We start from the raw sequence: 27,711 nt of genomic DNA on the forward strand, positions 1-27,711 counted from the left end.
ACCCCCACGACCAGCCCACCCACCCACAAAACAGTCATCTGAAAAGAGGGATGTTTACCATGACCAGGTTGTTTCTTTTTAAACAACTTTAAGCATCTCAGGTGGCAGTTTTATCTGGCTTTCTCTCTCCAGGGACGCAAAACACGAAAACCTTGGCATCTTTCGGAGAGAGAGGAAGGGAGAATATTTTGGAAGAGGAGCTGTCCATGAATGTGGCTTGGCGTGCCTCCAGACTCCAGAGGTGTGTTGTGTTGGAGAGAGCTGTGTGGTTGGCTCTGCTCTTGTGCTCTGCTCGCTGAACTGTGCTAGCACACAATGTGAACGGTCTGGAGCCTTTTCACACAACAATGGTGGTGATGAGGTGGAGACACACATGCCCCTGGTTTGATAATGGGCTATATGCACACAGAATAACTTCCTACTTCCAGGCCGCTTCCCAACTTCCTTCAAAGGTGTTACCGATGATACTAATTGAGTACTATACAGACGAAAAACAGTTTAAGTCCAAATTACATTTTTAGCCCTTTATTTTGGCCGTTGTCCTGACCCCTTATCCATCATATATACATTATGGATAATTGTGGACTTATAGGCTCTGTTCCAGTTAGTGTGAAGTTGTTCTTAAACAACAATTTGTACACTCTCAGAGTTACACACCTGTACGGGGTCATTTAGAACTCACTCAAGAACACTTTGAGACCCACTGGTGTTTCAGTGGTGTAGCAGAGTGTTTCCAGTGAGCCAACATGCACAATAGCAGCACCCTGACTCTGTTTGACCAGAATGGAACAGAGCCTTCTTTAGTACCAGCGGTAACACCTGTGAACGAAGTAGGGAAGGGGCCCAAGTTCTTTCCAAAATGGCGTTTGTGCATAGAGCCCATTGCTCCATCTCTGGTATATACTATATCGTCGCTGTCGGGCAGAAGCCACCCATCTCTATATTCAGTCTTTTTCGTAAATTAACGCCCATACTTCGGGCAAAAAGTAGCAGATCCACATGGTCGAAACGCGACACGTAGCGAGTCTAGCGACACATTTTGAGCTCTACGATCTATGATGGATCCATCGAAAACACCCGCTCTTGGTTCTGGTGACTGATATCCTCATGCTTATACTTTTACTTGTAACAGAGTATTCCTACATTGTGCTATTGGTGAGAGTTTATTCAATTAGGCTACTTTTATTTTATTTTTTTATCTTCTCCTCTTCTCTTTATTTCTTTTTTTAAATAAATGAAAACAGTAAGAGAAAAAACATGGCCCTCTCACGTATTAGGACGGGTATTTACTGGTTCATGGTTAAAATGGAGTTGGAACTGTCCACGGTGTTCACAAAAACCTGAGTAGAGGATAAAATGACCCAAATGTTTTTGGAAAGGGAAATACGTCTCATTGGTGTACATGCTACTTAGTGGTGGAGCTACAATAAATGAACCATCACAATGCTTGGCCTTGGCAGACACATTTAGAGTGTTGTTTGTATACAATTCCAGCTGCCAACGTAATACAAAGCCCAATTAGCCTTGTGTTGTGCTAGAACCTGGAGATATTAACCACTTGAACCCTATACTTCATTGACCCCCAGGGGTCTAATACTAGGACCCCTGCTTTTTGTTACTGCTCTATGCTCAATATCTTCGGTGAAAAGCTACAGTACTACAAGCTCACAGCATGTTGCAAACTTGTAGGAGCAGCTATTTCCTCCTAATGTTCACCCCCAAGAAGAGTGAGGCTAAGGTTTCAAGAGGGCAAAAAGAATTAACACTCCTTTATTCAGATCTCCAGTAGTGTAGTAGAAAACACACACAGACTACCGCGCGCGCGAACACACACACACACGCACACACACACACACACACACACACACACACACACACACACACACACACACACACACACACACACACACACACACACACCTAACCTCTCTGCAACCTACCATTCATAAAAAGGTGAAAAGGAGTAAAAAAAGAGGGTTTGTTGTGTGACGTTCCCGGGGAGTAAGCTCTGAAAGTGAGAAGGCTGCTGCAGGCCTCGGGCCAACGCAGAGCGTAGAGAAGAGACTGAGTCAGACAGATTTTGCGAGAGACATGAGCAACCAGGTCTATGAAAAACATGCCCAAAAGAAGTGACTATAGGGCAGGCCACAGCCGTCACACCAGCACTTTAAACCTATAACGGCTATTTGAAAATAGACGATATACAATATCGGCTAGCAGAACAACAGATCTACACTAGGCTCACAACGTAGTTCTGCTATTTGTGTTGCCATTACTGCTGGTTTTTGCAATATTTTGTGGAGCGACACAATCATGCACTAGACTAGTGATCTGAGGGTGCTCATAGTGGGCTACAACAAACTAGGCATGGTGTGTATACAACCTCCCCTCAGGCCAAGCTCCTCCTCCCCTCCCCCTCCCCCCACAAGGCATGTGGAGAGACTGAATTATAGGATGCAGAGAGAGACACACACAGAGAGAGAAACTATTCAACCTCTCTTCATCTCCCTGCGTCAACACCATGTTAATTACTATGCTGTTATCCCTTCTATTTTAATCACTGATGGAAACTGCTACACCCTGTTTGTGGCGCTACACACACACACACACACACACACACACACATTTGTATTGATATGCTTGTGAGGACATCGTTTCAGGCATAACTGCAACCCTAACCTTTAAATGTCTAACCCTAACCTGACACACACACACACACACACACACCCAGTGATGGGGTGTTTGCTAACAAATGGGTCCACTGGCTTCATAGCCCTTTAGATAGATGTTAAGAAGGGATTGTTTACCTTTTTCAGGGAGCATGGAGGAAAGGTGACAGTCACTAGAAATGTCCCTCTCCCAGTGCCCAGTCCTGCGTTGCCCCATTTAACACAGCACACTGCTGGGAAGGAGAAAGACAAATACCCCCTCTCTCCTCCTCCTTGCACTGGCGCTAATGGAAGTAACCCAGCGAGGCAAACCTTAGTGGAACGGCCTGCGAACACTTACTGCATTGTTAACTGTGATTGGGTTTCAGAATAACATTCAGAGAGAGCAGAAATAGCACCGGAGGTGAAAAATGGGAGATGCAAAGCTGGCGAAGTGGGAGAGTCTCTCGTCATCCCACAGCCTGTGATTCATGGACTGAAGCGGAGTAGGTGATTGAGAAGAGACTGAGTCAGACACGCTAACAATAACAAGCGCACAATGCTGGGAGAAGTACGCCCATGTTTTACTTCAGCAAAAGTAGCAATACCGCAATGTAGACTAGAAGCATACTCTGTTACTAAAGTAAATGGCCTGTATTCAAATCTGTACTTCAGTAAAAGTACAAAAATCTAAATACCACTACATTTCAGAAGTAAAAGTAGTCAAACTTTTTCTAAAATATTCCCATCTACATATACATGCTCACAATGTGTCGTGATGCATCTGCTATTTACAGTAACTCAAGCGGTCAATAATAATAAGAGTAAAAAGTACAATATTTGAAGAAATACTGTAATATGGAAATACTAAAGTAAAAGTATCTCAAAATTGTACTACAGAGAATAAATGTACTTAGTTGTCTGGTAGTGGAGGAGCATAGGGAGAGATAAGGGTGATTTTGCGCTAATTCGTCTAAAAGCGGCACATTTTGCACAGATGTAGCCCAGGGCATGCTCCAATGAATTAGCTAGGGCGCCCGAGCCGGCACCTTCGGGGACGCCACAGTGGCCAAATCCATATGGCCACCATTAACAATCTATACGTACAACCAGGGAAACTCCCCCCTGTCAGGTGTAAAGGAGCAACTTGGACACTCATGCATGAAGGAAGCATGAGTTCAAGTCCGTTGCTCTCCCCAGGTTGGCGGAGGGTGTGTAGAGCCCAGGATCACATTAGATAATTGACACAGGGGTGAAAAATGGGTTACAAAATCATGGGATAAAAAATAAGATAAAAAAAAAGATCTATAAAAGGCAAAATTGCATGGCAGATTTACAGGTGATGTGCAAAAATGTTTCCTCACTCCTCACATACATTACACAGTATATAAAGCAAAAGCAACACAGCATGTTTGGCTAAAGTACTGCTGCAGCCACAATTAAATCGTCAATCGCTAATTGATGGTCATTGGGGAAAATGTCAGCGGTTTTCAACCTTTTTCATACCAAGGTTCATTATTTATTCGGTCTTTGAGCCACGGACCACCGTTTGACGAGATTTAGCTTCTCATACTCAAAACGTAGAAGAATTTGTCCACAAAATGTGGTACCATAGGAGAAATAACAGGCAAACGTTGATCGAAATAACAATTAGTTTACATTCTCTAATTGTGTAGAGTGCAGACTTCTTGTAAATTAAGTAATGCATATGTTTAACAACATTTTACTTTTGAGAGTGTAAAATGAAACCAAATTTTGGGTTAATTTTATGCTCTCAGATCGTTAAAAAGATCTACGAGGGTCCATTCAGTTACCAACTCCATCTTTAAGCCGGGGACCACATGGAACCATGCCAAGGACCACCGGTGGTCCCCGAACCACTGCTGCAGATCATGACATTTGGAGTTTGGGAGATGAGACGGGTCGCTGCGTTAGCATGCACCGCTACACACTGCGCTGAAACACACCCCGAGGCTGGGAACACTGTGACCACACTGCCGTGTGCCTCAGTGTCCTGATGCTCCGTGTGTGCGCGCATGTGTGTGTGTGTGTGTGTGTGTGTGTGTGTGTGTACTGTGTACACTTAACTTGTATTACTATTCTTGTCAGGGACCAAATGACATTTTGGGTGTTCCTGGTCCTCTTGTTCACAAGAGGAAGATGGTTCGAGTTATAGGATTATTATACAATATAAGGAAAAGATACAGGTTGGGGTTAGGTTGTATGAAGGATTATACATTTATATTTAGTGTGTGTGTGTGTGTGTGTGTGTGTGTGTGTGTGTGTGTGTGTGTGTGTGTGTGTGTGTGTGTGTGTGTGTGTGTGTGTGTGTGTGTGTGTGTGTGTGTGTGTGTGTGAGTCACTTCCCCAGTGCCAGTCCAAGGCTGGGCCCAGGCCAAAACACCCATTAAGTCCCTACAGCCCACAGCAATGGAAATACGATGGGGACACTCAATGTTTCCTAAAAATCCACGACACACACACACACACACACACACACACACACACACACACACACGTTCCATTCCAGGCATCCACACAACAAATCAAACATACCCTGACTATCTTCACACCCAATGATGTGACCAATGACCATGTTGTTCCTAAAAAAGAACAATGACGGTTCAATATTATTCCACATAAAAGATAAAAGTTATTGTGGCGTTGAAACAAAACAGACACACTAGTCAGAGGAGAGACAGTATATGGATGCCGTCGGGCACAAACCTTGTACTCTCATATTTAAACTCATTATCGTTGCTGTCGGGAAACCTCTTATCTCCATATTTTAACTTTTTGTGTTTTTTTTTGTGTTTTTTTCTAAAATGAACGGCCTACTTCATCATACTACCACACCACAGCATCAATCAATCAATCAATCAATCAATCAATCAATCAGATTCATTGTCACTTCCACAATATACACTGGGCATACAGGGGAGCAAAATACCGTTCTCCGTGGCTCATGATGCTTCACATATAAAAACAATAGACACATTAAAAAGAGGCAAAGCCTTTTAAAAAAACATTAAAAAGGTAAAAGGAGCAGACAACATTGGCAGGAGAAAGTGCTCATGCATTCAAAGTGCATGTGTGTAAAGTGCTATTCATCTCTCAGGATGTTGGCCTTGGGGGCAATATGTGGCGAGTGTTCAGTGTCCTGATGGTTTGGGGAAATAAACTGTTGGGACAGTCGAGTTGGATCTGCTATTTTTGAATTTGAACCGTGAAAAGTAACAGTTTTGGGCATATGAGGTTTCCTCGTGACAGAGACGATATGTTTATTTGTAAAATTATTGTTCTACAACAGTGTGGTACACTATACCGACAATAGTCGATCTACTAGTGTCGCGATGCAGCACATTGTGAAGTGAGATGCGGCGAGTTCTCCAAACAAATTTGGGATGTGAAAGTCGTTAATTCTGTCTGGGTTTGAACCAATGAAAAAAGTATTAACAAGAGCTTATGTACTAGAGTAATACACAGTAATACTGTGATTACAGTAATACTGACTACAGTAATACATTGAATCGATTGAAACACAGATAATTTTTTTCCATTTTCTAAGAAGTTGTTCTGTTTTTTCGGACATAGAAGGTTTCCACCCGACGGATGACAATATGCTGCAGAAGGGGAGCAGCAGTGAAGGTCAGTTGACAGTGACCTGACAGATTCTCTGTGCTGGGGGGGGGGGTGTCAACATGGCACACCCCCGCAATGTTTGGAAGTCATCCATTTAGCCTGTCCCCTAACATCCTCTGTCACAAGTCACACATACACACACACTTAAACTCTGATTCTCTAATCTCTGTAGCAGCTCAGAGTGGGGACCCTGATATAGCATCACAATCATATTAACCATGTTTTATATACATTTGTGCAAATCTTTGAATATATGTTTTAAACTCAAATCTTTGCTTCTGCAGGAGGTCCCTGCCCTGGCACAAAATATTTTTTTGATATCGGGGGTCCTCAGCCAAATACATGTCATTTTGGGGGTCCTTGTCCTTGGCCCATTGGTCCATTGATCCAAGCCACAACACAATCGATTGATTGATTGATTCAAATAAAAACATCCATGCCTTTCGATATTTTCAAGTGGGCCCCTGATCCAGAGAACCACTGCTCTATAGTAAACTACGGTAATACTTAGTTGATCGGGATCGGCTCTGCGTTTTTTTGTTTTTTTTTCTTGACACCAAACCTCTTCACCCAAAATAGCCACCAAACGCTCACCAACTTGTAGCCTAGGTAACAAGTTTATCCAATCAGGAGAGCGAACTCATATAAGATAGAGGATAAACAATTGATATTGTAAGTGATAAGACAAAGAAATGAGCAGACAAAATTGGAATATGTACACTCTCTCCCACTCTATAGCAAAAATCACTTATACCACCTTTATAAAATGTCTGACAAATAGCTCATCTAGCACGCTGGGAGTGCTGGGAGAACAGAACATGTCATCTCTCTCTCTCCCTCCATCTCTCTCTCCCTCTCCCTCTCAGCAAATGTTACAAGTGTTAACCAAAACACAGATGCAGCAACAGAATGTGCAGATCCACTGACAGACTGCAGTGACTCATGAAAGAAACATGGGAATGTCCAGTGGCTCCCGTAGACTGCACTGAGGAAATGGACAGCAGCCAAGGGGGGATACTTAAAAAGAAAAACACTACCCTGTCTGGTTTTAGAGCCATGAGGTTTATGCACACACACACACACACACAGCCAGCCAAAAAGACATACTGCGTCTAATCCTGTGAACACAGTGAAAACATACACACAGAGCAGGACAGGACGCATTCAGCACAACGTAGGGAAAGGAAGGCACACACACACACACACACACACACACACAGAATGGAATACAGATAGGACCACGTCACTCTGAATTAAACAAACCCGATGACCATATATAGGCATGTAATGTCACTATGACTCACACAACCATAAACAAGCCCAATATGGCCATATATGGTCATGTGTATATATGGGACCAACCGACTTCAAAGTTCAAACTCTTAAGCTGCGTTCAGTCAATGCAAAGACGAGAAGTTACGCGAACGGGCGCGCCGCGACCTGGCGCAGCACAAACGGGACGAACCGAGGCGAATATATATCGGCAATGACTCGTGGGAGGTATAAAAAAACAACAGATATTGAGTCGTGCGTGACCCATGAAGACAGCAATGGGTCGCGGGCCCGACCCCATGTTTGTGAACCCCTGCGTCCCACAGGAGGACAATAACATGTTGTGGGCCTCCGTCCCCCATGTCCACCACCTTGGTGGTGGGGTGACAGGAGCTGATGTGACAGGCTGAGCAGCCGCATGTGGGAAGGGTCAGAAACAGGAACCCTCTCTGACCAGAACAGCAGCGGGCCAGTGGGAGTATAGTGCTGCTGTCTGAACACGACATCACTGGAGGCTGGTCTGGTGATAAAAGCTCCAGCCCAGTAAAGGAGGCACTCAAAAAATAAGTATCAAGCAACATCATCAAGCAACATCGTAGTCACCGCCGGGGCCATGTCCACATTTTAATACTTTTTGATAAAACTACAGCGTAACACAAGCATCAAAAGTAGCAGATCTGCAAGCTCAAAGCGACGCTTGTCGATCTGTCAACCAAACAAAACAAAACCGATATTTGTGTCTGGTGGTTCTAGGCTTTTCTTTTGTCAACATAACCACTAGAAAAGTGTGCTCCAAAGAGCACAGGACAGGTCTCCACCAGAACCCGGTTGGTGAGCCAGGGTTCAGCAACCGGCGGTCGTATAGCCACTTGGAATGGGATCTGGAAAATCAAATGCATACAGTATGTCTTGTCCATCATGACCCCGGAGACAATGTGTACCAATTTGTGTGAGTTTTGGGCAAAATCTGTAGTGGTAGTAGCAAATAGAGTAAAAGTACAATATTTGCCTTTGAGATCTAGTGTAGTAGAGGTAGAAACTAGAATTATTGCAAATTGGAAGTACTCCAGTAAAGTAGAAATACCTCAAAATTGTACTTAAGTAAAGTACTTGAGTAAATGTACTTAGTCACTTTACCCCACTGCTCCTGTGAGTCCACAGTCAAGATGAAAGCTTCATTAATGTCCCCTCCCTCACAGTGTCCAAATAGCTGCTGCAATGCTGCTGCCACACATTAATTGCTTTGCCCGATGCTCAAGATGTGTGCTGTGCTCTGGAAAAGACACGCACGTTTAATTAATCCCTTCATGAGGAGGGGGAGAGAGGGCAGGGAAGGGGGGTCGGAGGCAATGGTGGAAGAAGTAACTCATATATTCTTTCTCTCAGACGTATAGTAGCAATGCCTGTATTCTAAATACACAAGTAAAAGTATATCACAGGGCTGAATTGGTAAATGCCTCTTTTGTATTATCAATCTATATCTGCAAAGTATATATCAATCTAAGTAACTAGTAACTGAAGCTGTCAAATACTTGTATTATTGTATTATACAATATTATTTAGTTAGTACTATTATAAGTACAGTACAGCACTTGAGTAAATGTTACTTTGTTACTTTCCACCACTGGTTTGGAAGTGGATCTTTTTTTCGGGGGGTGTCGAAACTCCTCGCAGGAGAAATATAAAAGCGATAAAGAGCCACGGTAAGCACTTCTTTAGCGGGATGAGAACCTTGAGGCTTGCTAGGTGCTGAGTACTACAGTCTATGCTGAGTACAGGGGAAACGCTGTGGTAGTACACGCTGGGGTAGTACACGCTGTGGTAGCTGGGTGTGGGTTGTCAGGAGAGACTAGAGCTGTGATGAAAGGGAGAGACAACACAGGAGGAGGGGACCTATTCTCCTGCCCAGGACATCCCCATGGGGACATGATGGGACTTTTCCCCCTCGACGATTAATTATCATCACACAGATAATTGCGATTAAGGATTTAATTTGTTGTTTTTGTCGTTATTGAACATATTATTTTTTATTATTATTATTTGTTTTTTTTAATACTGTTTTTATTAGGCAATTATCGACAATGAGTAGTTCAGTTAAATAAAATGAAAAATATATAAATTGTGTTGTCCATGACGATTATGCAAAAGGAATATGCAATCATCTCGAATGATTGCGATTAGGGCCTAGGCCGGCTAGCGGTCCAGGCACCATGGCTGGAAAATCCAGCATGACAGTGTGTCGCGGGTTTGAGTCCCGATCCCGACGAACTTTACTGTGTCTCCCCCCCCCCATCTCTCTCCCCATTTCCTGTCTATCTACTGTCATCTATATAGGCAAAAGGCCCCCCAAAAAATAATTATAATCGCAATTTGGCGAATATATAATATTTCTGACATTCATACTTCATCGTCGACCTGCAAGCTCACAAGTGTGACGTGTTGTGGCTTGCAGTTCTGCTATTCTCTGCATCAATTAGGCTTTCATTTGAGCCCCCTCCTCCTGGTAGAGGGGGAAGAAGAGTCCTTCACTGCTGACTCGGTGGAGAACAGAACACAGGTGCACACAGTCCCTGTGTATCCCGCAGCCTGTGTGTCAGGGTGGACACACAGTCACTCTGTATGCTGCAGCCTGTGTGTCAGGGTGGACACACAGTCCCTCTGTATGCTGCAGCCTGTGTGTCAGGGTGGACACACAGTCACTCTGTATGCTGCAGCCTGTGTGTCAGGGTGGACACACAGTCACTCTGTATCCTGCAGCCTGTGTGTCAGGGTGGACACACAGTCACTCTGTATGCTGCAGCCTGTGTGTCAGGGTGGACACACAGTCCCTCTGTATGCTGCAGCCTGTGTGTCAGGGTGGACACACAGTCACTCTGTATGCTGCAGCCTGTGTGTCAGGGTGGACACACAGTCACTCTGTATGCTGCAGCCTGTGTGTCAGGGTGGACACACAGTCACTCTGTATGCTGCAGCCTGTGTGTCAGGGTGGACACACAGTCACTCTGTATGCTGCAGCCTGTGTGTCAGGGTGGACACACAGTCACTCTGTATGCTGCAGCCTGTGTGTCAGGGTGGACACACAGTCACTCTGTATGCTGCAGCCTGTGTGTCAGGGTGGACACACAGTCACTCTGTATCCTGCAGCCTGTGTGTCAGGGTGGACACACAGTCACTCTGTATGCTGCAGCCTGTGTGTCAGGGTGGACACACAGTCACTCTGTATGCTGCAGCCTGTGTGTCAGGGTGGACACACAGTCACTCTGTATGCTGCAGCCTGTGTGTCAGGGTGGACACACAGTCACTCTGTATGCTGCAGCCTGTGTGTCAGGGTGGACACACAGTCCGTATTCTATTCTGCTGCACTCGGGCACGCCGCCAAAATTATCCTCCTGCATGCAGGCTTACAAGTCACAATTGAATTTACGCACGCACGCACGCACGTTTGTATTAACTATACATGTGAGGACATAAAAATAAATTCGGTTGCCAATTAAGCCTAAAGCGGAAAATACTAGCCAAACTAAAAGCTCGCAATGTGACGCTCTGTGAGCTTGTAGATCAGCTATTTTCGGTGCACACCTGTGACTGTAAGCAACCCAAGTATGAACAAGGCATAACTCAAACCCCAGAATCTAACCGCTAAAATGGCTTGAATCCTAACCTGAATCTTTTCCAAATTGTAAACCTAACTATAAAAAATGAATAAAAATACTCACTTGTGAGGACCAGGAAAACAGTCCTCACAATGTGTATGTATCATATGCTACTATACTTGTGTGGGGACATTTGGCCCTCACAAATATAGTAATACATGCGCGCACGTGCACACACACACAGCCAGCCAGCCAAAAAGCCATACTGCGTCTAATCCTGTGAACACAGTGAAAACATACACACAGAGCAGGACAGGACGCATCCAGCACATCGTAGGGAAAGGAAGGTACGCAGCAGCACACACACACACACACACACCCCCGGGCCATCGATTCTTCTGGCACGTGGCCAATGTATCGCCTGCTGCACTTTGAGTCCAATTATAAACAGTCGGGCTGCCAAGTTAATCAATTCATACAGAGTCATGTGGGCAGCCATATTTCAGCTGGTGTTGCGTAACACAGGGCAGCCCTCTGTCCTGTCCTGTCCTGTCCTGTCTGCTGCTAAATCACAGTCCCTCCAAAAGCCTGCATGGTGCACTTCTCTCGCTCTCTGCTAGCCTGCACTGCAGACTTTAGTAAGCATGCATGCACACACACACACACACACACACACACACACACACACACACACACACACACACACACACAGTGACATGTTTAGGGCTGTCATGATTATGACATTTTGTGATGATTACTTCACACAAATAATTGTGATTGCCGTGTTCTTTGAGGGCCGATAGCCTCTCGTATGTCGATCTTTTGGTGTATGTGCACAAACCTTGTCCTACACAAACATTAAATCCCATTTTGGTGTATGTATGTACAGTTGTACACAAACATTGCGTAACACAAACATTGAAGACGAAGGTGAGGACGCAAACTCTGATTGACCGGAATGAGACGTACGATGTTGTACGATGATACGATTGCCCCTCACTTCACACGGGTGTGATTTATTTTTGGTCATTGAACATGAAAAGCATTATGACATTTTAAAAATGACATTTCCGTTTGGCTTTATTTATAGGGTTGGTAAACAAAAGGTGCTCATGTGCATACGGGACTGACCTACTTCAGAACTTCTGAAGCTCTATATGAGAGGGCAGAGTATAGCGGCCGGAACCTTACATAATAAAACTACACATTTGTTACGTTGATGACGCCTGCTCCCAAACCATTTCTCACACCCCATCTAAACCAGTAAGCCTTCGCTTGCAATTCACCCATGGACAATAATGTCCCTATTCTGAGCTTGTCAATAAGAAAAACACTGAGTGAAAATAAGTCAAATCGTCCATCTATATATAAGCTCATGTTACGTCATGTTACGACACATTTTTGTGAGCTTGTAGATGGGCTATTTTCATCAAAGAGATCTAGGATAGCATGGGGGGGGGAGCTGTATAGAACCCTGGGAGAGCCCAGTTGATGAAGTATAATAGGGTTTAAGTGGTTAACCCATTCTGACCTGAGATCAGATTCATACGAGGTTTCCACTGGACACACACTGGTCTGATTAACCCATTCTGACCTGAGATCAGATTCTAAAAATGTCAGTCGTTCTTCGATTCTTCAAAAATAGCAGACCTACAAGCTCGTAGCGCGCCACTCGGTGGCGCGCTATGAGCTTGTAGATCTGCTATTTTTCAATAGCTAAAGCATAACATGACGCTAACACCAAAATGGGTGCCCGGTCAGAATGGGTTAAGAAACGAAGAGAGCATTCACTTCACAGTGTCAACCACAGCAAACGTAAAGGGCCCTGCATGCAGATTAAAAATACATTTTATTAGCTGGACAGCATCAGACAGTTGTTCCAGTGATTCTTGTGTTTTAGTCTCGGTCGGTGGAGATGCAGAGCGAAGCGGAATGCAATTAACATGGCCTCCTTATCCCCCCGGCTGGCAATAATCCCAGCTTTGCATCAACACAAGTCACAGCGGAGAAATCATGCCGAGTTTATCCTGGAACTCTGTGTGATCCCCTTCATTTGCATCTACTGTAACAGTGTGTGTGTGTGTGTGTGTGTGTGTGTGTGTGTGTGTGTGTGTGTGTGTGTGTGTGTGTGTGTGTGTGTGTGTGGTAATCACAGCAAACACACAACACACACGCATCTTCTCCACAAATAGCAAATACACACTCAGCAAAATGTAAACACTAGGGGTGTACTATTATAAGTTGACAGGAAGATAAGTACACGTTGAAGTTTTGGTGTGCTCCTCTCCTCCGGTCAATGTAAACAGTGTAGTTGTTTAAGTAATAAATCAAGACAGTCAGGTACTAATGAAGCAGTGCTTATTAGCGTACAGTAGAGTAGAACAGGTGAACCACAGTCGAGAGACAAGCAGTGGTATAGCAATGTTGGGCAGAAACCTCTTATCTCCATATTCTAACTTTTTGTGGTGTTTTTACTACAGCGTCACAAAAAAGCATCAAAAGTAGCAGATCCACAACCCGACTAGGTTATTGTACCGACCGTTACTTCTGGTTACCCTAACATGCATAGCTAGAGGAGAGTAACAGAAGGCCACCATGCAGGGCAGGCTGTAAACTACAGGTGCAGGAAAGAGTGTTCTCTTTCATGCAGCGAACGGTCCCTGCAGAGCAGACCTCCCTCTAATAAGCATGCAAGACAGTCAAGGGAAAAGTAGCCCATAAACACTTGTGGTCCTGCAGAGCATGACCGACAACACACCACAACAAGCCTCTCCCTGACTCCCTCCATCCCTCCCGTTCCCGCCCTGCTCTACAATGATGATAATGACATAATCTGATACCGCTGCTCTAGTACAGGCCATACTGTATGCACGCACCGGACACTGTATTTTCCCGGTGTTCCGCCGAGGTCGACATGGTTTTGAGGTGACGTCGGTTTAGGCATATATTTTGTGAGGTTAGGGCTAGAGTTAAGGTTACGCATAGTTTTCGTGAAGTTAATTAAAGGTTAGCGCTTATGTGCCACAGCAAGGAAGAGGGTGTCCCGAGCATGCACACACAGCAGCCATATTGGCAAGGAAATGGGCCACTTCCAAGGTCTTACTTCCTTCACAGGTTTAACCAATGACACTAATTAAGGCTGTGTTACGTTCAGGTCAAACAGGACTCGGGCAAGGGTGCTGCTGATATTGTGCATCATTGCTGGCTCACTTGATGACAGGCTCTGCTACAGTAAAAGCCTTACACCTGGGAAGGAAGGAAGAAGTTGCCCAATTTGATGCCAATATGGCTGCCTGCCGCGCACAAGTGTTTAGCATCTGGTGAAATAGCGTCATACATCTTTACCGATGACTAGACTGGTGCCATTCAGACACTGGCCTACTTCGTCGGGTCCGTAACAATGTGAATTGGGAATCATGAATGATGACCGATTATGCAATACTGTTGTCAGAGTAGCCGTCGGTACATGCATGGTCACACATGAATGGAGTTCTATTATACAATACACGCCACCACTTATATTCACACAAAATGTGATGCAAAGCTGGGCCAATCCTTGACGTCGATGCCCCAATCGGCGCGGGGGGACGGGGCTACACCAGTAGTTCTCAAAGTGGGGTCCGCGGAGAGGTTACAGCAAAGGGGGTCCCCAGCAAAATGTGTTACTATGGCAATTTAAACATAGCAGAACACAAACCTTCTCTTCTGGGGGTCCCTGGCACAAAACATTTTCAAATGGGGGGTCAGCAGCCAAATATAATTGGGGGTCCTTGGCACAAAACAGTTTGAAAACTACTAGGCTCAACCCATGCACTCTTTAGCTAGTTGTACGACCTGGATTTCTAAACACATTTGTTCAATGCAAAATGCTGAGTTCAGGAGACTTCGGAGAGAAAAAAGGAATTCTCCTGAATGCTGCTCCCCGGCAGGGCATGTAAAGGAGTGGCATTTCCATTTCTTTCAACATAGTAAATGCTGCATTCATGGTCTGTAGAGGGCAGTTGTTTTACAGACGGGTAAAAGGGCAGGGGCTTTGATGTCTATGTGCGCGCGTCCCTGTTCTGGACACATATCCATATGGACGTCCCTCACTTCACACAAGTGTGATTTATTTTGTGCCAAGGACCCCTAAAATGATATGAATTGGATCAGAAAGTGTTTCGTGCCACAGGGACCCCCAGAAGAGAAGATTTGTATAATTATTTGTTTTAAGCACGGCACGTGCTTGTATATCTGCTATTTTTTAACAGCCAAAGTATACAACATGGAGAAAGTGGTTAAAATAAAATAATTGTGACGTTGTATTAAGGGGGGTATTGAGGGGCGGTGGTGGCTCAGGGGTAGAGTGCCTGGATGGGAACCGCAAGGTTGCCAGTTCGAACCCGGGCTCCCCCAGAGTTACTGTCGAAGTGTCCTTGAGCAAGACACTGAACCCCTAATTGCTCCCGATGTGCTAGTTGGTGCCTTGCATGGTTTCCGCTGCCATCGGTGTGTGAATGGGTGAATGTAATGCACAATCTATGTAAAGCGCCTTGGATAAAGGCGCTATATAAATGCACCATTTACCATTTACCATTAACACATTTATGGGGACCTTGTAGCCCCGAAAGGCCCACTTTGAGAACCAATGCGATACTGATATCGATAAATGATGTTGTCTTTTGTCGTCGTTGTTATCTGTTGCCCCTTTTTGTGCCAGGAAAACAATGCTTCATTATAAAACAATAATAAGTTCAGAATCTGCAAATTGGTAGGTTTTCTATCTTGGCAAGATAACCAAGATAACACAGCAAGTGCAGCCAGTGCATAACTGATGCGTCACAACAGTAGACAAACATCGGCTAGTGCCGTCGGCAATAAATATCTATTTATTTGCCGATGGCAGTCAACAAGGACACCAATACCGAAACAACATACAGCCAATATACACACAGGTCAGACTCTGCTGTATTCATGAGGCACGGTCTATAACGTTGTTGTCGGGCAGAAACCTCTTATCTCCACATTTTTGGTATTTTTTACTTCCTTTTTCGTAAATGAGTGCCCTACTTACAGTGCAAAGCTACTATAAAAAATAGTAGTAGCTATCAAAAACTGTTTTGAGCTTGTTGATCTGCTATTTTTTAACCCTTTTTGAGTCCTGACATACACGACTTTGGACACACAGGTATGAGGTTTCCACCCGATTAGAGACGATATGGACGAAACAATCCTTCATCAACTAACCAATGAAACCCTATACTAACATGACTGGTGTACCCCAGGGGTACCCCAACCCAGGGGTCTATTACTCTATATTGAAAACAGCAGATCTACAAGCATCAGCATCCCATTCTAGGGACTCAAGTGGTTAACAGTGAATCGAGGTAACAGCACCACTGAAATAATGTCTAGGTAACAGCACCACTGAAATAATGTCTAGGTAACAGCACCACTGAAATAATGTCTAGGTAACAGCACCACTGAAATGCCTTTTATATAATAATTACATAAATATTCAGAGTGGAATGAGGGCATGCGTGTGCGTGCGTGTGTGTGTGTGTGTGTGTGTGTGTGTGTGTGTGTGTGTATAATATAAATATATACACACATTACACAGTATAAAACAGCTGCCAGTCCACCTGTATTTCAGAGAGAACCAACGTCAGCTGTATGTATCTGTATCCAGGATAAGGAGGAAGCGCTTGGTTCCCAGCAGTCTCATTCCAGCCTCCCAGCAATGCACTGCACTGCCAAGGGCTGGAGCAGGAACTCACAACCAGGGTCACCAAGTCATACACTGTTGGGTGGAAACCTTGTAACCCCAAAAGCTGTTACTTTTCAGGCCTTTGGTCCAATTATGGATCCAATGAAGTTATAATTTTGGCACAACAAGCAGACTTAAACTTAACTTAAAGGGAGATTTCTCTTTCAAATGAAATAAACATTAAACAATATCGTATCTATAAATGCACCACGTCTCTGTCTATACTCTATACGTATGTGTGTGCGTCTGCAATCCACGTAACTCGAGAACCGTTCGCCCCACCGACTTCAAATTCGACACACGCGTTCCACACCCCCACAGGGAGTGCAGTGCCCAGTGTCGAGTCGGTCAGACTCACGGTTGTCCAGAACCGCCACAAAAGGCCTCAGCCTATTTTATTCAAAATCAAAAATAGCAGATCTACAAGCTCACAATGCATCTCCTCTCAAGGCATTGTGAGCTTGGAGATCGGCTACGTTTTGCAACTTTTTTGTGTAGTTAGTATGACAAAGTAGGGCATTCATTCATGAACAAAACATAAAAAGTTGAAACACAGAGATACGAGGTATCTGCCAGACAGCGACAAAATATATTCCCATGTTTAAAAAAAAAAAAGAAAGAAACACGGATGTGGAATCTTGGAGCAAATATGAAGAGGGATTTCTGAGCTGGAATGCAGGAAACGCGGCCCGGGCAGCAAAACGGAATAAAAGACAAGAGCACTTTCACCGTAGCAGCAGAACAATGTTCTGCATGCTTTGCTTTAATGTGTTTGAGTATCAGGTGCCTGGAAAGAAAAAAGTAAGAAGAAAAAAAAAAAAGAGGGAAAACCACCACCACCCGCCTGCCCGCACGGTGCCTCGTTTTGCAGCCAGGGGTTCACCCACCTCCCTGGAAATAACAGAAATGCACGCTAGGAATGAGGACGAGCTGAACAGACCTGTCTCCTGCTGCAGCAAGCCATCCAGAGCCGTACACTCCGCTAAGCCACGGGCCAAGCCCTCGCGCATTCCTGCATGCTTCTCACATTTCTGTCCACAGCGGGGACAAACTGTAAGCCTCTGTGGTTTTGTTGGGGGGAAATATTTCCACTACTGCCCACATATACACAGGCCTCTGCATGGGGGCAGACGGGCCCTGCCTGGCTGCGCTGCCCGGTGTTTTCACTTTACTGTCTGGGAGCAGTGTTGCTTATAATCTGTTCCAGAGAGAGAGAATGTGGTGCGGTGGAGTATTTCCATTTTTCTATGCTATATATACAGTACCGGTGGTTCTGAAAAAATGTCATGTCAAAGACGCCCAAATTGATGTATGTATGTAAATGTATTTGGCCGGCAATCCCCATCTGAAAATAGTTTGTGCCAAGGACCCCCGGAAGAGAAGATTTGTATAAATAAATAAAAAGTACATTATTCAACAATTTCCAAGCATTAGCTTTAGATCTGCTATTTTTGAAGGGCCCAACAAATAAATGGATTAAGTACTTCAAATGATTGTGATGCTGTATTAACAGTAACACATTGGGCTGGGGACCGACCCCCTGGTGGCCCCCGGACCCCACTTTGAGAACCACTGCTCTCTACTTCTACTCCACTACGTCTCAGAGCAGGAAAATCATTTCACTTTTTACTCTACTACAATTATATGAAAAGTTGAACTTCAGTTACTATGCAGAATCAGATCATCATTCTTACTTCTTCCTACCCCTGAAGAGAGAGAGAGAGAGAGAGAGAGAGACAGAGAGACAGAGAGACAGAGTGTAGGCGCAATGTGAGTGACAGACAAGTCGAGGCAACACCGCGCATGTCATCGCTATGTCAGCGGCGCAGATAGCCTACAGCAACGCTTCAACATCCACATCCAACTCCAACATTTCATTACGGAAAGTTTTTGTTTTTCCATCTTGGATCTTTTCCCCTCTCTCATCTAAGTGGGTGTTTGTCAAATAGATGTTTGTGTTTTTGTTTTCTTCTCCATCTTCCGATCCCCCCGCCCCCCGACAACATATTATGACTATTTTGAGCACTTGTTGGGGACTTGAGGGGAGCGGGAAGGGGAATTACACCCTGTCTGATGATCCGTGCTGGTTGACTGTGTGGGTTTTGAGAGGGTTGAGGGTTTGAAGCCACGCCAGAAAGAAAAGGCGTCCCATTCAACCCCCGAGAGGTTACTTGAGTTCACGCCGGCCGGGCTTTCACAAAGAGACCAGTGGCAGGAAACACAAACAGAAGGGGGCGGGGTCACTGGGGTGTAGGAAATGAAACTGATCCGTTTCATTGGATTAGAAGAAAATAATAAATATATGATTCGATCATTTTATAAAATTATCGATTCATAAATCTATCGGTGATAGAACTACACGCAAACTAAGAAAAGGAAAAAAGGGGGGAAATAAAAATATATCAATGAATATAGTGAATATAGCTGATCTATAAGGTGTTAATGTGTCATGTAACATATGACACGTTGAGAGCTTGCAGATCAGCAAAATACAACCAATTTGGAGTTCCTTGAAAAGGTTTGAGAACCAATGCGAACACTCTGAAGCGATGTTGCCCCTGTTAAGTGTTCACTTGATGCCATATGTAGTCCATCTGAAGAAAGCAAGGATTATACAGAGACATTGAAGATGGAGCCACTTGGAGGCAGGAGGGAGGGAAGGGAAGAGGGGTGGAAAAATAAAATAATTATTTAAAAAAAAAATAACCACTGCGATAGACGACTCATTCAGCAGAAGCCCACCGACCAGTCTCAGGTTGAGATCCAGAGGAGGGCGACCCACCCGACACAATGTGGAGGAGAGCGACCCACCCAACAGGAGGGAGACCCACCCGACACAATGTGATCCGGAGGAGGGCGACCCACCCGACACAATGTGGAGGAGGGCGACCCACCCAACAGGAGGGAGACCCACCCGACACAATGTGATCCGGAGGAGGGCGACCCACCCGACACAATGTGGAGGAGAGCGACCCACCCAACAGGAGGGAGACCCACCCGACACAATGTGGAGGAGGGCGACCCACCAGACACAATGTGACCAGTCTCAGGTTGAGATCCGGAGGAGGGCGACCCACCCGACACACTGTGACCAGTCTCAGGTTGAGATCCGGAGGAGGGCGACCCACCCGACACACTGTGACCAGTCTCAGGTTGAGATCCGGAGGAGGGCGACCCACCCGACACAATGTGACCAGTCTCAGGTTGAGATCCGGAGGAGGGCGACCCACCAGACACACTGTGACCAGTCTCAGGTTGAGATCCGGAGGAGGGCGACCCACCCGACACAATGTGCGCACCAAAACCGCTTCTGTCTGTTCAAGAGGGCCTCCCACCCTGACACAAGCACACAGTCAGAATTACCAGGCATTTTTGTGTGTGTGTCACAATTCCCGGTACGCGGGGCAGTGGGTGGGGTTGGCATACAGAGGGATGATTGTCTTTGTTTAGATGCCGCTTACTTTGCGACAGCGGCGGCACTGAAAACGATGACATCATGGCTATTGTAGCTTCCGGAGCCCTCTCTCTCTCTCTCTCTCTCTGTAGTCTAGTTTGTTCCGTTGGCCTGGCTCGCGCCCCGGCCTGCCTACAGGCTGGACAAAGAGCCGAGCATTCCAACAGTTTACAGGAAGCAGAGCACACACAATCACACCTCATCACAGTGAAACTCATCAACCCCTATTGGTTTACATCAATGGTTCTCAATGTAGGGCCTGAGGCCCTCCCCCGGGGGGGGGTCCTAGAGGAGGTTCCAATGGCTAAATGATTTAAGGGAATGTACTGTACGTAACTCTGAGGGTGTACAAATGGAACCAAATGGAGCTGAAAGGGTTAATTTGGCCTAATTTATCTGAAACTGGGAGTCCTTGAAATGAAAAGTATTCAGAATCACAGGTTTAAATAGGGCTTTCTATATGCTGTCTGTCACCAGGTCATCTGACATGTGATGTGACTATACAGTAGGCTGAGTAAGTGAAGCCATGCCCAGCCAGTCATTCTGTCACGTCAGCCAGTCAGTCAACACAGCTGAAAGAACTTCCCTTTTTATCACATTATTTCAGGCCTTTATCAGTGGCTTTGTCCTTGCAGTGGTTAACAACACCATGCGAATTAGGCCTGCTGTCGTGCAACGGTGTCAGACATTGCGACGCTTCATGAGCTTGCATATCTGCTATTTAGCTTGTTGGTATTTTATTTTTTGTTTAGTTATTTAAAGATATTGATTATCTATTATTATTTGTATGCATGAGTTCTATCAAGTGTTGCACCGCTACGGTACTTGGCAGCAGACTTGTTGGTGTGTGTGGTGTGGTGTTGTACTGGATTATTCCAGGGACACGTCTCAGGGTCTGTTTAGTCTGTCTTCCTCGCTATCAACCCCTACAAGAGAGTCACAGGCTCACAGCACAGTCAGACGGGCCCCAGGGTCCATGGCTGCCAATCACACAGCACTGAACATTTCCCGACCCCGAGGGTCAAAAACAGTTTTCAAGTAATATTTCGAGAAAACATTCTCACTACCCGCTTCCCCCCGAAGTTGAGGGAAAGTGCGAAGGTTGTGCTTGTGGTTTAAAGGCATTGATTCCAGGGGTCATTGGGGGGGGGGAGGGGTGGCTGCTGGTGGTGGCGGGGTCCCAGCAAACGTAGTTAGCATAGCATCACAATAATTTTAGAGAGGGGGGTCTGCAGCCAAATAAATACATTTTGGGGGTCTTTTACATTAAAAAAAAGTTTGAGCACCACTGATAAAGCAACATACGTTTTTCAGAAAACTCTTAGGATTTAGAAGACAATTGTCGAATTGGCCTCAGGTCTTAATAGGTTAAAACTAAAATAATCCTCCCCCATGGGTGTGCAAAACTGTGTATAGTACACATACACATTAGAAGTGCATACATATGCATGTACGTGCATGAACGTGTGCATTCATTTAAGTGTCTCGGTTTGGGAGTTTGGAACTACACGGTCACCCTACACTACAGATGACCCTGCTCCTCAACTGAATGTAAACACTGGAGTGTTTTGAATAGCCTAAACATTAACCACATGAACCCTGACGTCCCGTACCAGCTGCAATCTACATGCGAGCTTGTAGATCGGCTATTATCGGCAAAGAGGCTGCTTGGTGTAGTATAGACTCCGGTCAGCGAAGTCAATCTAGGGCTGAAGTGGTCAAAGTACGTTCAATCAATAAATGAATAGGCCTACTTCAGCCTGAAAAGTTGAGCATTGATAACAGTGTCTCGGGATAATCTTAAGTTATAAACTAAATTGTTAGTTTAAGTATTTCATGATGGCCACTTAACATAATTGCTGCCAACACATTCCAGAAGGGCACATTAGAACGCAGCACAATGCTCTTCTTGTTGCTGCGTGACATCTTTGCTCACCCCATTCCCTTCCGACCAGTGCACAGGACACAATAGACACATCGTCCTAATAACCAGTGGTGGACAGTAAGTAAGTACATTTACTTGAGTACTGTTAGTACTTCAGTCATATTAAGCAACCCATCTACTTGCTCACGAATCTTAGCATTTTGGGAGGGGGGAGATCATTTCAAAATTGTTATAGAGCAATGCTTTGCTTTTAAAATGTAGTTTGTAATTTGAACTTTTTTTAAAGCATGCCATTTTGAATACTTTGAAAAAGCAGTATATATATATTTTTTTTTAAAGCATGCCATTTAAAAAAAAAAGTATCTCCAGTACTTTAACTCAAGTATAAATTTGACAGGGGCACCTTTCACTTGCGTCTCTGTCGGTTGGAAACCGAAAAACTGTTACTTTTCAGGAGTCGAATTCAAAAAGGAGCAAAAGTAGCAGATCTACAAGCTCAAAGTGCGTCACTTCGAGCCGTGTTTCGAGCTTGTGGATCTGCTACTCTGCTACTCTTGATGCTTCTGTGTGATACGCGGTTTCTGCACGACAGCAACAATATACTTTGATTCAAGTACTGTGGGTTGAGTACACTGCACCGCTGCTCAGCCCATTCCCTTCCAACCAGTGCACAGCACACAATAGACACATAATCCTAACTTAGCAACAGGAAGCTTGCCCTCTGCGAACATGTAGGCGGCACGTTAGAAAAAACCTGTGGCTCTAACTTTTTTCTTTCTTTCTTTCTTTTCAAGGAAGGACCCCCATAACTGTGAGAGCGTCCAAAATGGAACCACCTTGAAACACCCTCAAGGACCCCTGGGGGTCCCTAGACCCCACTTTGAGAACTTCTGCAATAAAGGCTTGCATGGTAAGCTCTCATGATAGCGACACTTTTAACTGTGGTAAACAGCGAACAAAACTCCAACCCATTTCCACAGAAATGATGAAATGAAATGACATGACTGAAGACGACATGTAACACATCAATTCCCACACACATTCCTTACAACCAACACAAACTAAATGGCACAAGAAGAACAACAACAAAATATACACTGTAGACCAGGGCATGATGGGATGTTTCTCGGAAGCCAGTAGTTCTTGAACCGTTTTATTTCAAAGACACCCATAACTGAGAGTGGGTCAATTTGGTTCCATTTGTACACTCTCCGAGTTACAGACATGTAGGGGTCCATTTAGTTCCATTAGTATGCTTCCAGAGTTACAGACCTGTAAGGGTCCATTTGGGACCACTTCAAAGAACCCTGAGGTTCCCTCCCTGGACCCACACTTTTGAGAACCAGTGGAAAAGACACTACAACAAATCAAGAGAGGAAACAACTGTTATCACCTGAGAAGTTGCAAAAACAGTGGAGAAACGGAATCCTGCAGTGTAGCTTAAAAAGGGAGGGCGGAATGCCCCTTTCTTTTTACTTTATAGCTTACGAATTAGGCGTACTAGGTGCAAGGTCAAGCCAAGGCACTTGGCTTAGCTCGTCTGTCATGTCTTTTAATGAGCAAGTCTGCTACATTTGGATGGCTTTTTTAGAAAATGTTTTACAAATGCAACTACAACAGGAGAAAACTGTTCCCACCTCAACTCAACTGTCATTATATATATATATATATATATATATATGCTGATGGTGTATAATATGCCATGCATTTACACCAACCTATTTAATTATCTTACTAATATTGGACTAACGACTCTCTTTACCATTGTTACGTATCACTACTGCTACATCAAAGGAAGCCGAACAAAAAATAAGTTTGACTCCTATGTACTGTAGTGTACATGTACACAAGATACAATAAAGCACAACCCGGAACCTGGAAACATGACAAAAATACAACATAGAACATGCAGATTGTGGGTCCAAGTCCAACCGTCTAACACGGATGACATGACTTCAAACCTGTCCCCAGTCCCCAAATCAGATGATTGAAACCCACACAGTAATGTCCCGAGTGGGTCATTCTTTTGTCAGCAGCTCAAAGCAGAGGCTGGATGGCCCATTGTGGGAGATTAAAATAGAACTAGCATGCTTTTCCCAATAGTGATACAAAGCTGCTGCATCTGCACTAGATTAATTCTGCGTGAGAAATCCCATCAGAAGAGACAGGAACCAGTCCAATAAATGAACAGTGGAGCTACGCTTCAGAACAGGCTGAATAGAGGAAATCAAAAGGCTAAAAAGCTGAGATTAAACGGAATAGTAAAAAAATAGCTGTGTGTGTGTGTGGGCTAAATGATCCTTCATGCCTGCCTCAGGTCAGCTAAGTCAATCAAGAATGCTAAAAGTCCTTGATCCTTCCTTGCCCAAAGCTAAGCTCCAAAGCCTCAGTTCCTCACCTGACTCATGCCAGGTGATCTACCCCCCTATCTCCTCACATACTTGTCCAGGAGACACTACAGCATGCACGCTTGCACGGACATCCAACTGAACTGCTTATCTGCATACATGATATACATATAGCTGAGCTGTTATCCATCATTGTCATGGCTTACACCTCAGAAACAAACTATTGTAACTATAAAGATGGTGCCAGAGAGCTTCCAAGTATGTATCTACCTTCCGTGTCACACAGAGGTACCCCAACCTTTTCTGGATAAGGGGCCACTTAAAAAACCTCGAAAGCGTTCGCAACGCACCCATCTGACCACTTAAGAGCTACCGTGACTCCACTGAATAATTTAGTATACTTTAAGTTCCTATGATAATGTTATATTATCAAAGGAACTGTATAATATGTTGGTTTTCGCCAACTATTTGGGGGGCCCAGCCCACTTGCAAGAACCTCATGGGCCAGCCGACCGGTGGGAATGGTTGCCTCATAACGAACAACTATTTTGTCCATGTCGGGCAGAAACCTCTTATCTCCATATTCAAACTTGTTGTGTTTTTTCATAAACTTCATCGTACTACAGCATCAGTCACACAGAAGCATCAAAGATTGCATATCCACAAGCTCGAAAGTCTTGAGCTTGTAGATCTGCTACTTTTGCCGTTTTGTAGCTGAAAGTATAGTGTTTTGGACATATGAGGTTTCCACCTGGCAGAGACAATTTTGTATAACTATAAGATGGTGCCAGAGCTACTAACAAGTACCTACCTTTCTGTCTAACAGAATGCAGATTTGTCACTGCAGGCCCCTGCGTTGCTTAATCGTTCCTGTACTATCATGTTCAACTGCTATCAATCTGCACTGTCTTGGGCATTCACAATCCCACGCATGTTTCCTTCACTCCATCACAATGCACACACTTTGCTTTCCTTTGTGAAAAAACCCCAAACTAATATTACAGTGGTTCTCAAACGTTTTCATTTCTAGGACCTGTAAGGGTCCCTCAAGAGACCCAGAGGGTTTGAGAACCACTGATCTATTGTATTTTATATTCTGCTGCTCACATAGGGCTATCATCAAACTAGCCAATTTTCCCAAAACCAACATTTCTCCATGGGGATCAATACAGGCCCAAGCTATATCTGTATGTCTGTATCTGTCAATATATTGCCCTAAAAGGATAAGGTTAGTGTCCAATGTCCATCGTGGTAGATTAGTAGTCACTGTCTGCTGATGATGGGGGGGGGACAGACACTTGTCAAATGCTGGCCTCCCAAAAACCAACAACAAATCATACACCACAGACAACAAATAATGTGCTCTCTCTAGCGTAGAATTTATTACAGTAGGTTGAGCACTAGATTGATGAGATCCAAATCCTGGCCTAATGGTATATTTGACCAGAATGATTCCACTCACTCCAGACAGGCAACATATCAGGGCTGTAAACAAAGCACACATCATGCTATGACCAGGCAGAAGGACTATTCCTCCCTCATACAGCAGGCATACTGTACATGCATACATCGCTCTGCGTGCATGGATGGGTGTCCAGTCCACACTGTGACTGTCTACAGGTCCACACTACAGCAACGATATTCAAGAAGACTATGGTTGATCTGCTGGGTTCGATGCCACCTGTGCCCCCCCCCCCCCCCCCCCCCCCCCCCTCACCCCTAAAAAGGCAAGACTCTCAGAAGGAAGACGATGCCTTCCTTGCCCTTGACTGTTCTGTGATAAATAAATAAAAACCACAACGATTCGAAGAACAGTACACATCACGCATGGGCTACACTTCTTCATGACAGCCCCATTCACGCTCATCCAAAACGATTTTCTTCTGAATCCATTTTCCCCCTTACCCACCACCACCACAATTCCTTCCTCAGTCCTCGGCACTCATTCAAACATCATTAGCATTCGTTGCGGTGCACTGAATGATCCTAACAGTGTAGAGATGACACATACATAGCAGCGTTCTTCTTCTCTCTCACACACAGCAGCAGCAGCGGTGGACACATGTTATTTTTGGGCACCTTGTAACAAAATAATGCATTGTAATAATAACATCACACAGCAGTACACAGCCTTAGCCTAGGAATCAGAATCATAAGGCTATAGATGTATTTGATCGAGTCTTGACTTTTACTTTCGTATCTCATATGCAAATGTCACAGAATCGATCAAATCCATTATCCGTCTATGATAGTCGTATGATGCATGGCTATTATTAACACAGCTTCAATCGCACTGGCGTTGTTTGATCATCCGACTCACCTTCTCTCGTTTCTGCATGAACCGCTGGATGTCTCTCCCTCTCTCTCCCCCCTCGCACACACACACACACACACACACACACACACACACACACACTCTCTCTCTCATACACAGCACACACACACACACACACACACACACACACACAAAATCTCTCTCTCTCTCTCTCTCTCTCTTCTCTCTCTCCTCTCTCCTCTCTCTCTCTCTCTCTCTCACACACACACACACACACACACACACGTTTTTCTCCCTTTTGTTTAACTCGTGGAAGAAGAAGGTCCTTTAAGTCCAAATCGCGACCTGCTCCTCCTAGCAGCGCTCTCCGCTCCTATCCTTGGCGGAATAAAAGGTACTCGCTCCCCGGGTAAACATCTATTCGTGTTACGTTTCCCCCCGCCGGCGTGGCTGCTTCGTCCATGGAGGGAAAGGGACGGCAACTTAAGAAGTTTGATAGAAAGTTGGACTTGGAGGGCTTTGCCTCGGTGCGCTATGCAGTTGCTGCTGTAGGGATGAGATCATGTCAGCCACCCTCCCTCTCTCGCTCTCAGTGTGTGTGTGTGTGTGTGTGTGTGTGTGTGTCTGCACGGGAGTCTCGCGAGAAAGGCTTGCAAACGTTACTGTGGTAACAGAGCTCACCTGTGGTGGTAAACAGTGTTGCCATGTTCGCTTATTATAAGCGACATAAGGGCTTCTTGACTTATACTGCTATTAATTCTTCAAAACTGCTCTCAAAGGGCACCTATGGACGGCTGCAATTCGAAACTGACCCCCGTAAAATCGCTTTCCCCCCCCCACTTTTTACC

At 44.8% G+C, this 27,711-nt stretch overlaps 1 protein-coding gene across 2 annotated transcripts in view; it reads right to left on the reverse strand.

The window, feature by feature from the left end:
* Nucleotides 1–27,436, reverse strand: part of LOC308329572 (signal-induced proliferation-associated 1-like protein 1) — a 103,439-nt gene extending 76,003 nt beyond the window's left edge. For both annotated transcript variants that reach the window (XM_080783947.1, XM_080783948.1), the window contains exon 1: nucleotides 26,909–27,436. The gene's annotated coding sequence lies outside the window, so the exon portion shown is untranslated. The remainder of the gene's footprint in view (nucleotides 1–26,908) is intronic.
* Nucleotides 27,437–27,711: the final 275 nt, after the last annotated feature.

This window comes from Protomyctophum bolini (genome assembly GCF_963924005.1).
Source record: "Protomyctophum bolini genome assembly, chromosome: 15".
Lineage (NCBI taxonomy): Eukaryota > Metazoa > Chordata > Actinopteri > Myctophiformes > Myctophidae > Protomyctophum > Protomyctophum bolini.